This window comes from Oncorhynchus gorbuscha, linkage group LG13 (assembly GCF_021184085.1).
Source record: "Oncorhynchus gorbuscha isolate QuinsamMale2020 ecotype Even-year linkage group LG13, OgorEven_v1.0, whole genome shotgun sequence".
NCBI lineage: Eukaryota > Metazoa > Chordata > Actinopteri > Salmoniformes > Salmonidae > Oncorhynchus > Oncorhynchus gorbuscha.
In genome coordinates, this window is record NC_060185.1 from 51896691 (window position 1) to 51912714 (window position 16024).

Genomic DNA, 16024 nt, shown 5'->3' on the forward strand with positions numbered 1-16024 from the left:
ATTTTCATGATACTGTTCGAAAGCAAAGCACCTTAAATGAGCAATAGCTGCATTTCCTGCTGCCAAAAGACATGCAAAACAGCTGTTCCTCTCCAGCGCTGCCCGCCGAACGCAATGCAAATATGTTAACCATTCAGAATGTATTACTTTTGAGTGCTCTTCAAACGCTGTGTCAGACACAAGTTTAATTTATGATATTCTCCTAATTACGATAGCTGTTGAACTCATTTCCCAAGCTGTTTCCCTCTTCCAAGCAGCCATATTATCTGTACTCTCAGTTCAGTCACACACACACACACACACACACAAAAAGAGCACATCAAATTACAAGCGATGTAAAGTAGCTGATTGCTAGCACAATTAGCACAGCAAAGAGCAATCATGAATGATTCCCCATTAAGTTGATCTTCCTCCTTCCCCCTCAAAACCATGAAAGGAGACAGTAAATATCTATATCTGCCATAATCGTCAGTTTACTTTAAATTCGCTCACAGCTGACAACTGTCCGACAGTCTGCTGGGCTTGAGGAAAAGAAATCGGCACCCATTTAAGCCCACCCGCACAGCCATAGGTCAAATAATTTAGCCAAGTTCAAAGGCCTTCAAAGGCTGCTTAGATCTACATGAACCCACATTGCTAACTGGTTAAAAAAAAATACAAATGAGAAAAATGTACTTCTACGAGAGTAACAAAATTGAATGAAATCTTCATCGGCGTGGTTCACCTCCGAGCTAGCCTTGCTGGCACCATGTGCCCACTGTCACTCACCGACGACAACGCAATCCTAAACTGGCCTGTCTGGTGACCCCTGGCATTGCGGCCCACTACGGCGCCCTTCAGCAGCTGGAGGCGAAAGGCGTGATGGAGCGACTGTTCAGCCACTGAACCCAAACACAGCGTCAAGTGGAGGTCAAACCCCGAGACGAGGTGCTAACTCACTAACTCAACTCATTTCGCCAGAGCTAGTCATTCAACAACTCATTTGTTTTCTTATTTTTCTACATTTGGGTTTACTCCCCAAAAAATAGTCACGTTTTTGGGGGGCAAACGGGGCTGTTGCGGTCACAAAATTTAGTCAGCAAGCAAATAACTGTCGGTCTCACGTTAATTGACCATTAATTCGCAGACACACTTAGCATCTCCTGGCTTCCACACATAGCCTACAAGCCACTGATGCTGACCTTTGGAACATCTACATTTTAAAACATTAATCCATGTAATATAGCCTACACCTTCACAATAAATCCATGTAATATAACCTACACCTTCACAATAAATCCATGTAATATAGCCTACGCCTTCACAATAAATCCATGTAATATAACCTACACCTTCACAATAAATCTATGTAATATAGCCTACACCTTCACAATAAATATATGTAATATAGCCTACAACTTCACAATAAATCCATGTAATATAACCTACACCTTCACAATAAATCCATGTAATATAGCCTACACCTTCAGAATAAATATATGTTATATAGCCTACACCTTCACAATAAATCCATGTAATATAACCTACACCTTCACAATAAATCCATGTAATATAGCCTACACCTTCACAATAAATATATGTAATATAGCCTACACCTTCACAATAAATCCATGTAATATAACCTACACCTTCACAATAAATCCATGTAATATAACCTGCACCTTCACAATAAATCTATGTACTATAGCCTACACCTTCACAATAAATCCATCATTTCTTTTAGACAGGTCTAAAGAAACATGATATGACGAAACTGTAGTCTATTTCAGAAGAACAGAACAGCATACTCTGAGTTGTCCTTATGTTGGGTCCTGATCTAACTATGCCAAATGGCTGAGGGCTACACTTGTTCATTTAGCAGACAAGATTTGCTTAGAATTCTGTGGCATTATTTTATAGTATGAAGAATACAATTGAACAGAGCTGAATAAAATAGAAAGGATATTTTCTCCAAACGATTTGAGGGAGTGCGCACATGCGGCTATTCTCTGTTGAGCAGTTAACAAAGAAATAGGGACTCCTATATGCTAATTTCGAGTTATTCATGTAACTTTAGTTATTCTACAGACGCTGGGCTATATGTTTTGATTTTTAATGCATTGTAAGGCAGCATGATGCGACTCTAATGATGATTTGAAAAAAGTAGTTTGAAAAGGTATGAGCTCCTCTTGTTTTTTGTGCAGGTTGTACACACTTTATCAGTCTCATTCACAATTTGACAAGCACTTGATAATGCCTTGAATTTCACGGCAGCAACCACTTTTTTCCGTAATGCACACCAAATAAAATCTATGCCCTTCTCCCTGAGTACCGAGCTATCTGAAGCGCCTCTCACTCACAGGCTACAATGAAGACAGACACATCGGTGAGCCAACTGTGCCCGTCCTGATCCAATTCCGAGGTGCATAATGAAGAAATTGGAAGAACTGTCCACATTTACTTTTCATCAGCCAACAAGATGTGTAGGCCTAACAAATGGCAAAAACATTAGCCTACGTCAATCTGCTATCCCCATAGCACAAAAGTCAATCAATTCTATTCTGTGCCAGAAATAAATATTCCAAACAATGTCTGGGACAGCTGTGGGGTGCAATCGATCCCAAATGAATACAACCACTAGCATCAAAAAATAACTTTTTTTAAGCAATGTGGCTGACGGAACAGATCAGTACGTTGAGCTTAAAATGTTGATGAACTATTTGGCTATTTCTTGACATTACAAGCGCACCAATGCACACATGGCAGTTGGCTACAAGCGGGAATGTTCCATTAGTGGAAAACACCATTATCAAAAGTGACAGCAAATGCGATTAGGCATGTAATGCTTTTATTATAAAAGGTGCATTTTTATGGTGAGAATTATCTTCCCCAAACGTTAAACTTGCATCTTTGTGTTGCTTTAGCAGTATGCTTAGGGTCATTGTTCTGCTGGAAGGTGAACCTCCATCCCAGTCTCAAATCTCTGGAAGAGTGAAACAGGTTTCCCTCAAGAATTCCCCTGTATTTAGCACCATCCATCATTCCTTCAATTTTGACCAGTTTCCCAGTCCCTGCCAATGAAAAACATCCCCAAAGCATGATGCTGCCACCACCATGCTTCACTTTGGGGATGATGTTCTCGGGGTGATGAGAGGTGTCGGTTTGCGCCAGACATAGCGTTTTCCTTGATGACCAAAAAGCTACATTTGTGTCTCATCTGACCAGAGTACCTTCTTCCATATGTTTGGGGAGTCTCCCACATGCCTTTTGGCGATCACCAAAAGTGTTTGCTTATTTTTTTCTTTAAGCAATGGCTTTTTTCTGGCCACTCTTCTGTAAAGCCCAGCTCTGAGGAGTGTAAGGCTTAAATTGGTCCTATGGACAGATACTCCAATCTCAGCTGTGGAGCTTTGCAGCTCCTTCAGGGTTATATTTGGTCTCTTTGTTACCCCTCTGAATAATGCCCTCCTTGCCTGGGTTTTGGTGGGCAGCCCTCTCCTGGCAGGTTTGTTGTGGTGCCATATTTTTTTCCCTTTTTAATAACGGATTTAAATGGTGCTTCGTGGGATGTTCATAGTTTGATATATTTTTAGAACCCAACCCTGATCTGTACTTCTCCACAACTTTGTCCCTGACCTGTGAGGAGAGCTCCTTGTTCTTCATGGTGCTGCTTGCTTGGTGGTGCCCCTTGCTTAGTGGTGTTGCAGACTCTGGGGCCTTTCAGAACAGGTGTATGTATACTGAGATCATATGACAGATCATGTAACACTTAAACTGCACACAGGTAGACTTTATTTAACTAAATTATGTGACTTCTGAATGTAATTGGTTGCACCGGATCTTATTTATGGGCTTCATAGCAAAGGTGTTGAATACATATGCACACATCACCTTTTAGTTATTCATTTGTTAGAATTTTTTTAACAGGTCATTTTTTTCATTCACTTCACCAATTCGGACTATTTTGTGTATGTCCATTACATGAAATCCAAATAAAAATCTATTTAAATTACAGGTCGTAACACAACAAAATAGGAAAAACGCCAAGGGGGATGAATACTTTTGCAAGGTACTGTAGCCTATAGAAATGTCGCGCAACATGAGCTCATGGGCTCTCATGAAGTGCTTGATTAGATTTTCCATCACATTTGCATTGATGTCAGAGTGATTAGAGGGACAATAGAGCGCTGAGTACCAGACACTTAGCACGTTTGGGAGGCTACTAACGACCATGAGCAGCATCAGAGCATGGAGAAGCCTAATTACCGTGACTAAACCGTCACGTGGAATTTGACTGCCTTCATGCCTCGTGACCGTCGGTGTGGCGGTAATACGGTCACCGCAACAGGCCTAGGGACAAAAGTTTTGGATTTTTCATGTGGTTTCCTTTTATCTTGGTTGCAGCAGACAGAGGAATTGTCGGACACGCAGACGTTTCAGTGTCAAACCTTAACTGTGTGTATATAATGTTGGGTTTGACAATTAGTCATGTTGAGTTTGGTATGTGAGAGGAGAGTCATTTTGTTGTTTCATTGCAACACATAGTTGAGTGTGGCTCCATCTGCGCCGGTTGGAGAGAGAGAGAAGGAGAGAAGGGGAGAGGGAGAGGCGGACTACTCAGACAGCCGCTCTTCAGACACAACCTGTTCCTAATTAGCAGGTGTGCTCATAGGGGCAAGATGATGGGGAGGTTTTTCCCCTACTTTTTTATACATGTGTATTTATGAAGTGGTGGAAGATCTGAGGCCCTTACCATAACAGTGTTTTACTGTTTAAATGTAGACGGTTATGCCGTGCGCGCTTAAGTGATTTAGGGAACCTCACAACTGCGGTAAAAGAAAAATCATAAACGCTGAGACGAAACATGTGGGCTCACTGTAAAAGGGAGGGAAAAGAATGGGCGACACAAAGCAGACACGCATTCCACCTCGGAGGGGGAAACTACACTTAATTAAACAAATAAGTGCATCTGAAATATCGCCTCGTAAAACCACCAAACTATTTAGTTTTACTCCGACAGAGTGAAACGAAAGTTTGATGTGTGTGTGTGTGTGAGAGAGAGAGAGAGAGCGAGAGAGAGGATTTCAATTGTATTTTTTCAGAAATACATTCCGAGCTGATGTTGAGAACAAAGTGTCTCCCTCTCAACAAAAAAACATGTTCAGAGAAAACTTCTCCTCTGCGACATCTGTCGCTGCGCAACATAAAATTGTCTGATGTCAAAAAACAAAAAAACAGATGCCCACAGATATCACATTTTATTACTGATCAATCTGGGGTTTCTTATGAGACAGCTCTCTAACTGATGGGTTTTCATCAGGCCGTACCACACAGTGCAGCCGATTGCTGACAGCCCAATAACTATGGGGCTCATTGCTCTATATCAGGTCCCTTAAATCCACGCGCACACACACTATTCACCGACGAAGCTTTGACTGCCTCCTTCCCTTCTCAGTGTTCAGCTGGGTAACATAAGCAAAAATGACAAATGTCATATTCCAAGACAACTGTAAAACATTTATTAAACTGCGTATGATTGGCCCTGATAGTCCAGTTATTCCAATGCTGCGATTCACTGCTGATGATAACCTTGTTGTGAGCTTGACCACTGTAACACGCCACTATCGCTGCAATAGCCTACACAACATCCTGCGTGTTATCTGCAGGGGAAGTTATACTGGGAAGGACCTGATAGGGGTCAGGCTAATAGTGCTGCAGGGATGGTGGGCTCAATTCTGTATCAATTCAGGGATTTGGGAAAAAATAATTAAATTCCAATTCAAGAATGGGAAGGAAGAAAATACAAGATTTGAACAAAATTTCAGATCCTCATTGAAACCTGATGGCACTTCTCAATGCTTGAATTGGACTTTCAATTCAACCTCTTGAATTGACTGAATGAATGGATACTGAATTGACCTCACATTGAATTGACCCCAATCCTGCAGTGAAAGGCATGGGCAGTGAAAATGAGGACCCACTTGATAGGTTAATAGTGATTAAACAGTGCAGACATGGGCAGAAGGGCAGAACACTCTACTCCAGTGTTTCCCAAACTCTGTCCCCGTAACCCCAAGGGGTGCACGTTTTGTTTTTGGCCTTAACACTACACAGCTGATTCAAATGATCAAAGATTGATGATTAGTTGAATCAGCTGTGTAGTGCTAGGGCAAAAAAAATGTAATGTGCACGCCTTGGGGTCACGAGGACAGAGTATGGGAAACCCTACTCTAATATTTCCCTGGGCCGGGGGGGAGCGAAAAAGAGAGAGCGAGCAAGCGAGAGCCACCCACCAGAGAGAGAGCCAGGAGTCTCCTGAGGAATCTACTGCTCCTGAGAAGAAGCGCTAAGGTACTCCAACGCACTCCTCCAACCAATCACAGGGAGGCAGGGTGGCCACGTTGACAGGTGATACATTTCCCCACTTCCTCTTTGTGTTTCCGACTTGGCCAGGAGCTCCATCATGGGACGCCCCCAGCCGGACGGACAGAACGAAGGAAAAGAAAGAAAGAAATATAATCTTCAAAACTCAAGCAAGTTGAGAAAGTGTTTCATTACTTTTCAAAGAGTGTCCGGACTTCAGTCAATAAGCACATGATCCCGATTTAATTTTTTCATTTTGCCATCCTTTTTTTTACAGTTCAATTATTAGATGGATAAATGAAACCACATTTCCCCCTGCCTGTGCACGGGTAGAAGACAAGTGCAGCCTGCCTGGGAGATTCCATTAGTCCACAATTTGCTTGCCGGCTGTTCTGTTCTGGTGAGGGTGGAGGAGGGGGTGACAGTGGTTCATCTGACAGGCCAGTGCACATGGCTCTGCTTAGCACGCACACACCCATAAATGTATGCACGAACATACAGGCATGCACACACAGGCATGCAGACACACACAAAGAGACAAACTGGAAATATAAGCACATGAATTTGTATCAATTATAACAACTAGCCTCAATTGTCGTCTACGGTTAGGCCTAGCCTAGGGGAGACATGTTCTGCTAAGTATTCAAACAAAGCTGTCAGTGAGTCATAAGTAGGATGTTGGTACCTGGTAAAGAGCCCAATCTGTGGCTGTGGCTCTGGGCCTAGGTTTCCATAGGGGACCTCGGGAATGTACGTTAAGTCACAGAAAATGGCTATTGAACGGAGCAGCGTGTGTAGCGTACCATACGGCTGCAGAAATGTGTGGAGGTGCTGGGGGAGGCGGAGGAGGAGGGTAGACCCCGGTGGCCGTTCCTCTCTGCTTAATTGAGAGGAAGCCATGGCCATTCATTAAGGGAAAAAGAAAAACCTGAAAAGTGCTGAATTTAAAAAATAAAAAAACTTTTTTTATTTATTTTTTTATTTATTTTCCGGTCGGCTACTTGATGGGTGACCTCCCGAGTCAGACAGAGGCGCATCGGTGAGACCCCGTCGGGAGTGAGAGGCACGGGGGGAGGGCGAGGCCAGACTGGGCTGTGGCGCAAGGTGCCACCTTCTCCCCTTCACTTTCCCCACACAGCGTCATTAAACCCAGGGTTCTGCCGCCACTCGCTCCAAACAGCTCAATGACAACACACGGGCCTGCCAATTAGAAATAATTAGGCAGTCATTTTGGTGGCAAGTCTTTTTAAGTGCATATATAACGATGCAGTGAGCCGAGATTCAAACAGCCGCCTAAATAATTATGCCACTGATCACAAAGCGTCTGCACATCTCTGTACTTCACCTTAATGCGTTTCAAAAATCCACTTCATTACCTCCAGTAATTAATCCTCCATTAATTGCAGGAAAAGCCCAGTTTACCTCCCTTCGTTTCTAATTATCATCTTATAAATAGTTATGGTTCTAATTAATGTGTTCATTAGGCAGGATATTTTTCTCAAAGCCGCGCTCGGAGCCAAAGGTTCAGCGTCTCTCTCAGAAGCCTAACCAGCCAGAAGGTGAGGCCATTCTGGTTGCATTTGCTTTTATTTTACTACATTCAACCTCCTAATTGGCATTTAAAACCCAATTTGGAAGAACTTCAAGAAGCTTAAATGGAGGAGAAAAGTAGGAAAGGGAGAGATTCATTTTGTATTCAGATTTCCGATACCAGGGCAAAGAGTCTCTCTCTGTCTGTCTATCTCTCTCTCACACATTTTCTGTCTCTCTCGCTCTCCTCTCTATCACACGTCCAGGGACAAACGGGCGAGCTTTTTTCGGCGTGATGAAATTAACATACATTGTGTATTAGGAGCTGCTGCCATCTTTCTCCAAACCGGTCCAAATGTGGACTGACGGTTTAAAGACATTTTGTGGAATCCTTAAAACAGGTAGATAGCTGCTAGTACCACACAGTGAAGGCAGAATCCTGAGCTCTGGCTTTGAAGGCCAGAGGGCCAGCCATGAAGAACTGAGAGAGAACTGAAAGGCCCAGTCAAAGCGAAAGCCTCTGGACAATAAATACAATAGACGAGAGTGGTGCGAGCGAGGTCAAGGCAGAACAACGGCCCCTAATATTTACAGAGCTCAAGCAATCTGATGGGTAATGATGGGTGGTTAAAAGACATTGTCGTCATGGTTTTCTTCACAATTTGCATTCAGGTGCCATTGCTGTTTGACGGACCAATCGGCCATCGTTTCTGACACGGGATGAATTCAGAAGAACATCTCGTCGAGCTCGTTAATCTTCGGTGGTTGCTATAAGATGCTCAAACACCGACTGAGTTTCCTGTGGCAAGGTTGTTTTTTACTTGAATGACACACAATAGGGTCAGTGTAAAAATAAATAAAAAACACGTAATGTTTTCTGAACTGAAATATATATATTTAAAACAGATCCATTTTTTATTAGGAAAATGTAAAAACGAATTAACCATTAAACCTGTCTACTCCAAAACGTTGGCATATCGGATTATTGCATTGGGGCTATCACAAAGCCTTGTGTGTGAGTGTCTGTCTGTCTCTCTGTCTGTATACAAGTGCTCATGTGTGTACATGCGATTGTGTGTGTGTTTGTTTAGCGGCAGGACAGACTCGGCTAGGTTCCCACCCAGGGGAGTGTGGCTGGGGGCTGGTACTGAATGTGTGCCTGGAGGAGGGTGGGTGGACGTGGTGGACGGGGGGTTTGGCAGGAGAGGGGAACCGTGCCTCGCGGCGAACCAGGGATGAAAGGCTCCGTCCGTGTCAGTCACTTACTCCTCTCTTTGGTAAATAAAGGTTTCTGACAACAAAGCAGCGAGCAGCGCTTGACTGGCCTTTAAAGGGGATAAATAAAAAAAGACTGGATGCAGTGGGGAAAAACCTCTGAAAAAGCACATCAAATCTTCCAAACTGGAAGCATGTTGATTTGTATGAAGTAAAGAGCACGCACCACAAGCATCCCGGGTCATCGTTCAGTTTAAACCAACATTTTTTATCATAGGTACACTTCAACTGTGAGAGACGGAATCTAAAACAAAAATCCAGAAAATCACATTGTATGATTTTTAAGTAATTAATTTGCATTTTATTGCATGACATAAGTATTTGATACATCAGAAAAGCCGTACTTAATATTTGGTACAGAAACCTGTTTGCAATTACAAAGATCATACGTTTCCTGTAGTTCTTGACCAGGTTTGCACACACTGCAGCAGGGATTTTGGCCCACTCCTCCATACAGACCTTCTCCAGATCCTTCAGGTTTTGGGGCTGTCGGACTTTGAGCTCCCTCCGAAGATTTTCTATTGCGTTCAGGTCTGGAGACTGGCTAGGCCACTCCAGGACCTTGAGATGCTTCTTACGGAGCTACTCCTTAGTTGCCCTGGCTGTGTGTTTCGGGTCGTTGTCATGCTGGAAGACCCAGCCACGACCCATCTTCAATGCTCTTACTGAGGGAAGGAGTTTGTTGGCCAAGATCTCGCGATACATGGCCCCATCCATCCTCCCCTCAATACGGTGCAGTCGTCCTGTCCCCTTTGCAGAAAAGCATCCCCAAAGAATGATGTTTCCACCTCCATGCTTCACGGTTGGGATGGTGCTCTTGGGGTTGTACTCATCCTTCTTCTTCCTCCAAACACGGCGAGTGGAGTTTAGACCAAAAAGCTCTATTTTTGTCTCATCAGACCACATTACCTTCTCCCATTCGTCCTCTGGATCATCCAGATGGTCATTGGCAAACTTCAGACGGGCCTGGACATGCGCTGGCTTGAGCAGGGGGACCTTGCGTGCGCTGCAGGATTTTAATCCATGATGGTGTAGTGTGATACTAATGTTTTTCTTTGAGACTGTGGTCCCAGCTCTCTTCAGGTCATTGACCAGGTCCTGCCGTGTAGTTCTGGGCTGATCCCTCACCTTCCTCATGATCATTGATGCCCCACGAGGTGAGATCTTGCATGGAGCCCCAGACCGAGGGTGATTGACCATCATCTTGAACTTCTTCCATTTTCAATTAATTGCGCCATCAGTTGTTGCCTTCTCACCAAGCTGCTTGCCTATTGTCCTGTAGCCCATCCCAGCCTTGTGCAGGTCTATAATTTTATCCCTGATGTCCTTACACAACTCTCTGTTCTTGGCCATTGTGGAGAGGTTGGAGTCTGGTTGATTGAGTGTGTGGACAGGTTCTTTTATACAGGTAACGAGTTCAAACAGGTGCAGTTCATACAGGTAATAAGTGGAGAACAGGAGGGCTTCTTAAAGAAAAACTAACAGGTCCGTGAGAGACGGAATTCTTACTGGTTGGTAGGTGATCAAATACTTATGTCATGCAATAAAATACAAATTAATTACTTTAAAATCATAATGTGATTTTCTGGATTTTTGTTTCAGTATCCGTCTCTCACAGTTGAAGTGTACCTATGATAAAAAAATTACAGACCTCTACATGCTTTGTAAGTAGGAAAACCTGCAAAATCGGCAGTGTATCAAATACTTGTTCTCCCCACTGTATATAGAGGAGCGGGTTGCCCTGTAAGCAGCATTCAAACACACACACTTAAACAGGTTAGGCTACACACTCACCGCTGACAGTAGAAAAACTGTGATGTAACAAAACAACACGTGTTGTTATTTTCTGCTCTAACAGGTACTCATCTTGTTTTCCTTTCTTCAACACTATAAGAATTCACCATCTTTCTTCTTCTACATCCTATTGTCAAGCTCTTTGCGCTTTGGGGTAGAAAAGCAGATTTGGGTTGTCATGTCCGCGACAAGCACACTCGGATCAGATCCCCATAGCACTCCGCTAGGCCCAGACCCACCTGACACACTTCCCACACCCAACCCCCCACACCAACGCCACCTGAGGGCTGATGGGTGAACCAGATACTGTGGAAACGTTGAGGACCAGAGGGGGGGTTTTCTCTCTCAAAAAGGCCTGATTCTCATCCCCCTGCACCAACCTTCCTCCTCTCTACACTTGGTGACCTTGCACGGGCCCCTAGCTCGGCGCAGTCAGGAAAAGCCATCAAGCAGATGTACTGCGGACGCCCAGCACCTCATTTCATTACACCAGAAAATTGCTGTGCGAAATAAATATTGGGCCATCACTCACGCCTTGTGTGATCTTCCAACGGCGTGCCGAAGCAAGCGACTACTACGCCAACGAGAGGGTTTCCCATTCTGAAACCTCACAGCTAGGCACACACACACACTACCCCAACCTGCACTGTAGCGCAGTCCTAGTTGCTCCTACTTGCTCCAGAGCGCCTGATTGGAGCGATAGTGTTTTCTAGATGAGTTTACTATCCTTATGGGAGGAGGGCATGATAATTAGGGGCCCTCCGCTTGATGCAGATGACAATCACACTGATCTAACCGCTCGGCAGTTATCTGGGCTAAACCCTTACACAAGCACTATGGCCCCCAAACGGAACATGCCTCTGAAATATTAATGAGAGAGATGTAAGCATCTTTGTGTGTGTGCGTGCGTGCGTGCGTGTGTGACGTCTGGTGTTTGAGGTCAAGTGGTGGATTAGTAACGCGATGATGGCCTCCATCTCTCTCCTGTGAACCTGCCACTGAACCTTAACGCTGACTGACTGTCAGACGGCCATGGCTTTAACCTGTGACTCTCCTACCCCCCATCCTTCGACCCCCTAACTTCACAAACTTCCCCTAAAAATGTTCCTGTGATCCCTCCGTAATTCTTAACCGTGTTGTCTTTGTTGGAGCGGGTTTCGTTGAGTTCAGATAGACGTGTGCTCGGTGCCTAGCCATCCCCAGTGCACTGGAGCCGGAGCGGTGAACTGAGCCATGACACCTCTCCATATAACGTTGGCTGGGGGATCTGACTCCTCTGATCAAAGGGAATAAACATTAATGACTAATGGATAATCTGCTACACATTTCGGGCGGGTTGATTGGCCGCCTCTGGGGTGATGGGGGAAAATCTCCTCTCTTCAAATAATTTTCTGATTGCAAAAAGAAAGAGGGAGTCGCTCTGGAATAGTAAACACATAAGAGCTTCATAGAGCATTATTCTTATTTCCTATATAGATTTGGTGTTTATACATAAAAGATTCTAAAGAAGGTAATAACCCCCTACCCGACCCAGCCAACTGTCCTAATCTTCTCCCCTGTAATATTTCCATGCAGCTGTTATTATTCTCATTCCTCTGAATAATATCCCTCATTCCTCCCATCCTTTTTCTTCCCCCTCTCTCATATTCTATATCTCATGCCACGCGGGCGTCCCGGGTTCTGGTGCTGCGAGCGCCTCATATCCTGTCAGCGTATCAATCACAGGGGCCCTGTCCACTCAATCCACCTCTGATTTATCAGGTAGCCTCGACCCAAACCCTTTTAACACGACAGTGACAGATAGCAGCCCAGACCATGGCAACCTGTTCCACTTAGCTCACACACACTAGGAGGCTTGGTGGGACTGTGACACGAACACCCCCCCCCATCACCCTCCCCCAGGCAGCAGAACCCCCAGTATGTATGCATATTGTCTACCCTGCAACACCACTGACTGTGTTTAGAGGTTGGGTTCAACTTGCATGAGATACACAGATATGGCAGATGCAGCAGATAGATGATGTCGACTATTGATAATAATCGGGAACGTTATAGGCCTATTTGCGATACTTCCCACAATCAGTGGTGTGCAATCTGCCATCGAATCCATATACACTGCAAACCCTGACATTTTCTTATAACTTTCATGAGTTTCCCCTTGCTTCATTCAGTGAACCCAACAGGTATGAATTGTTGCAGTTTGCGCTAATAGCAACTCGTGTACTAAGGAAATACCACAGGTAAAACGGTCCGTAGCTTGCTGCAGGTGCGTTTGCCCTGATGGACTGGCCTCGCTGCAGATTGGCCATTGTCGAAACAGAAATTATGAAACGTGTTCCCCACTTAACATTCAGGTTGCAGTGCCCCCTCCACCCCCCTCACAGCTCTGCTTAAGCCGATTACAGGAGGCTTCCCTCTTTAATCGCATTGCTTCATTTGTTAACACAGAGATACCATCGACTGTAATTCCAAATCTCCCTACTACTTTCATGTGAGACCGGCTTTAATGCCTGTTTGGTTTGGGGGGAGGTGTTGTTGTAATCAACGCTGTCGTTGGCGGAGCGTCACAAAAGAACAGCTGTGGTTTGGCAGTGGTGCATGTGTACATATGTATAAACAATGTCATTCTCCATGTAAGAAGGGCACCTCCACCCAATTAGGCTCCCCTGCTAGCTCTGACAGTCCAAAGTCTCTGTCACCAGTTTCCTTAATCACCGCCATCTCATCGAACCTAATGAATATATGAAACCGCTCCTTTGTGACTAAAATGGTTTGTCAATTCTTCCCTGTAGCCATAAAACAAGTAAACAAGGGGCCTTATGCACAATTAAAAATGAGAAAAAACAGATTTAAACAGCAGAGTGGTTAATGACATGGACAACCATGCATAGAGCCTCCCCCATTATGTGTCTCCCAGCCAACCAATGACAGTGACACAGAGACAGATACAAAGACAGAGAGACAGAGAGAGAGACAGAGAGAGAGAGAGAGTTTGCGTGTGTCATTAGCTGTCCCAGTAGTGAAAGAGTCACAGTCTCTTTAATGACAGCCTGCCATGTGATAATGGCATTCACCACCACAGCAAACAAACCACACTGAGCTGCTGCTGCCTGCTTGGCTGGCACATACATACCCACACACACTATCGTGCACACACGTGCACGCATGCAAATGCACACCAAGTCCCTGCAAATGTTTTTTTTTTTGTTTGAGTATGTTTTGCTGTAAACAGCAAGCAAAATGGCAACATTCAGAGTGTGGTTGCTGGAACCAATCATGATCATTGTGAAATTGAGCCAAAAATCAGGGACAAACACAGAGTATGCGTACGCTGGAGAGAGTAGAGTGTGGCGTGTGTGTGGTAGTCAGGTACCTATTGATAGCCAGCACCTGCTACTGGCAAACATCATACCCACAAAACCACAGTAATTCCACTGTAAACCCACTTGAGCCCTTCTCTCCTCCTACCAAGTCCCCCCATCCCCACTACCTCAGTCCCCATCATACCTGCGGGTTCGGCTGCATGTCCTATGGGAGCGGTTGGTCCTGCCTCGGTCTCCATCTCCACTCCCTCCTCCTTCGGGACGAGCTGCTGTTGGACCGCCGCCTGCGTCTGACACACACAGACACACACACACACACACCACATATCAACCCCCTGGCTCAGCCCTTCACACCCTCTCCCCTGTGCTTCCTCCCCAAGCAGTAGATCCTCTCTCATTCTCTGTGTTCTTACCAGTCTTTCACAACACGTTAGACTGAGTAACAGAGAAGACATGTCTCCCAGTCCCATCTCATACATAAATATATATCCCTCACAATCCTAATTTGTTGCGTTGTTAATTTCAGTAATCAAATCATTCCCTTATTACTTTCCATACCTAGCCCCCAAGAAGTGCCAGTGGCTGTTCATCGAATCATCAAGCCTTGCTCTCTTAACAACGTATCTTGGTTGTTTTGGACCAAAGTGGTGCTAACAGACACGCTGCTGCAGCCTTGGCGGGGCTGCAGTCAGCAGGGGCTGCAGTAAGCAAGGGCTGCAGTAAGCAAGGGCTGCAGTCAGCAGGGGCTGCAGTAAGCAAGGGCTGCAGTCAGCAGGGGCTGCAGTAAGCAAGGGCTGCAGTCAGCAGGGGCTGTAGTAAGCAAGGGCTGCAGTCAGCAGGGGCTACAGTAAGCAAGGGCTGCAGTAAGCAGGGGATGCAGTCAGCAGGGGCTGCAGTCAGCAAGGGCTGCAGTAAGCAGGGGATGCAGTCAGCAAGGGCTGCAGTCAGCAGGGGCTGCAGTCAGCAGGGGCTGCAGTCAGCAGGGGCTGCAGTAAGCAAGGGCTGCAGTAAGCAAGGGCTGCAGTCAGCAGGGGCTGCAGTAAACAAGGGCTGCAGTCAGCAGGGGTTGCAGTAAGCTAGGGCTACAGTCAGCAGGAACTGCAGTAAGCAAGGGCTGCAGTCAGCAGGGGCTGCAGTCAGCAGGGGCTGCAGTCAGCAGGGGCTGCAGTCAGCAGGGGCTGCAGTCAGCAGGGGCTGCAGTCAGCAGGGGCTGCAGTAAGCAAGGGCTGCAGTCAGCAGGGGCTGCAGTAAACAAGGGCTGCAGTCAGCTAGGGCTGCAGTCAGCAGGGGCTGCAGTAAGCAAGGGCTGCAGTCAGCAGGGGCTGCAGTCAGCAGGGGCTGCAGTAAACAAGGGCTGCAGTCAGCAGGGGTTGCAGTAAGCTAGGGCTGCAGTCAGCAGGGGCTGCAGTAAGCAAGGGCTGAAGTCAGCAGGGGCTGCAGTAAGCAAGGGCTGCAGTCAGCAGGGGCTGCAGTCAGCAGGGGCTGCAGTCAGCAGGGGCTGCAGCCATGGAGCTCCTCAGCTGGGGCTTCTGACAGCGGTGTGGAACAAACGCTATTCTGTTTTGTAAACACTGGCGTTGCTCAAATGGCGCTCTGATTGATAGTGTGAAGCAACGATCATTGGTGGGAGAGTATGTACATTTGAGGGGGGCTTGTCTGACTCTGAAACAGTTTGAGTAATATTCATTATTAACTATTCTCTTTCTATTTGTTTCTCTCCCGCACCAAATACTCACATAAGCTTACTACTAAAAAAACAG

The 16024-nt window shown here is 45.6% G+C and overlaps 1 long non-coding RNA gene across 4 annotated transcripts in view; it reads right to left on the reverse strand.

The window, feature by feature from the left end:
• The window catches only part of LOC123993120, a 211473-nt gene that overhangs the window by 189612 nt on the left and 5837 nt on the right, over positions 1 to 16024 (reverse strand). For all 4 annotated transcript variants that reach the window (XR_006831367.1, XR_006831366.1, XR_006831368.1 and 1 more), the window contains exon 3: positions 14449 to 14554. This is a non-coding gene — a long non-coding RNA (uncharacterized LOC123993120). The remainder of the gene's footprint in view (positions 1 to 14448; positions 14555 to 16024) is intronic.